Source organism: Penaeus monodon, chromosome 20 (assembly GCF_015228065.2).
Source record: "Penaeus monodon isolate SGIC_2016 chromosome 20, NSTDA_Pmon_1, whole genome shotgun sequence".
NCBI lineage: Eukaryota > Metazoa > Arthropoda > Malacostraca > Decapoda > Penaeidae > Penaeus > Penaeus monodon.
Window position 1 is genome coordinate 1,886,853 of NC_051405.1, and position 2,192 is coordinate 1,889,044.

The following is a 2,192-nucleotide window of genomic DNA, read 5'->3' on the forward strand; positions in this document are numbered from 1 at the left end:
CCATAGCGAATAGCACTACTCCAAAAGTTGAACTGGGAAAACAAAGAAAATAAAGTAAAGTATATTTTCCTAATTACATAAATAAGAATAACAGAGTTTGTATTACTAAACTAAATAGTCGTATGTGAACGAGAAGACGAGATGCCCATTGGGAAGGAGGAGGGAAAACAGAGGGGACAGAGCGTTGGCGTAAAAAAGTTATGAGATGCATGATATGATAAGTAGTAGTATACTAGAGTGGTACAATGCGTAATGTATCTTAATGTAAGACAATGTGTAATGGTTCTAAAACATTGAATGAACTAATAATGTGTTATTCTTAGTTCACTCTCCTTCTATACATCATGGAGTGCGTTCCAGGTTCCTCAGAGGATATTTATATGCGCTAGTTCATCTTCCGAAAAAAAGGTGTTCACAGGAAAGTTAATAAAAAATATAGTGATCAGGTTGACGTCATTGTTATATGCGGTGTGAAAACTCATCCTCTTATAAACGATGAGAACATGAGTAAGATATTACACCAATCTCCTACTGTTGTCGACCCTAGTGAGGAGAAGGTGAGAATGGCAACATCCTCGCACTCGATGATCTCTCCGCGGAAGCTGCCGAAAGCCCGCTAGTAAGGAATACACATATGGTCGTCACCTGAACAAGTCTATCATAAATATTAATCAAAACTTATTATATAAAGGTAAATTCTCGAGAGCCATTTCGCTAAACGCCACTTGTTTCATATTAATGAAACAGCGAGATATAGGTCAGCTCGAAACTCTCGGTAGACAGATCTTCGGGGGAAAACGTGCAAAAGAATTTCTAGAAATCTATCGAAAGGTATGTCTCGAGCACCTGTACGAATATGTGTGTTTGCAAAGGTCCTCGGGCGCCAGATAGCATTAATCTCCGATCAAATACAATAAGAGAGGAACCCTGCGAAATTGTGTATCAGTGGAGAAGAATAATCAAGAGCTCGAGTTAATGGCAACCCTTCTGTCCCCGGTAGCTTAGCAGGTGTGTAAGGATTGCGCGCGTCGGCTAAACGGGCGGGTCTCCCTATCGCCTCGGGGGAGGCTAAAGAATACCTTCAGGGAAAGCGGTCCTACAGCTTGCATGATATACAGCCTGACATTTCAAGAGGCGAAAAAACAGTGGCAAAATCACCTCGCATTATTGTGCAGTCAGACCTCACCGACATGTCTCTTCTTGCCTGAGGCAATGGTGGTGTTAAGCATTTTGTTTGTTGTGGATATACTTAGTCGCTTTCTTGCCATTCTCCCGCTAAAGAAATTCGCGGCTTCAAATGTACGAGGAGAATATTATAACGTGCGGTCCCTTCACCACGTTTTCTCACGAAACAAAGGCAGCTATTGTGGAAAGAGTTGTTCGAATTTATCGCTATCTAACCGAAAATATTACAAAACGCCACGGTGCCCTGAGTTCATTTGTCGAATCGTATAATAATGCCTGGCACTCGGGCCTTGGGGCTCGCCCCTCGCACGTTCACTCCTTATAGAGTAAGAAAGCCATTTTACGACAATTTAAAAAGATGTATATAAGGACTGTTAATGAGAGGAAAGTGAGTAATAAGCGGGGAGCACATTCGTTTTCCGTAAGAGATACCGTACGTATTTTGCTCGAAGCGAAAACGGGAAAACTGTGCCAGTACTGAGGAGATTTTTAGAATAAGATCCACAGATCGCTCGTAAATCATATATCTGGGAAAAAGTCTTTAGGCGGTATATTTTATTGTGAAGAATTCATACAGACCGCCCTTCCCGAGGTCTTTCCCGTAGCTGTACTTCCCACGCGAAAAATCGTTTGTCAGGCGAAAAGAATACCTTGTTTCCTGAGTGAGCTCTCCGGAAAGCGCGAACAGCAGAGCAGCAGACACCTGCATCGCCCAAGGACAGAGGGAGACGAAGGCACCGAAGGCACCGACAAAGAGAGGCAAAAGAACAATACCATTGATCATAAAAAAACAAGGAGCTCATTATGCGTTGAAGTCGACTCCCATCGCCTGAAAACGCAGTTGATCGAGAGACTGAAGAAGATTCGCGTGTCGTCTGCCACCAGTTTTCTATCATCTACTCTAACCACCGATCCAGTTATTATTAGAAAACTAAAAAAATATCGAGGAGCCATTAAGAATATCGCTTTAAAGGATACCTCTCTCAAGGAAAAGAAGAGGCTCGCTG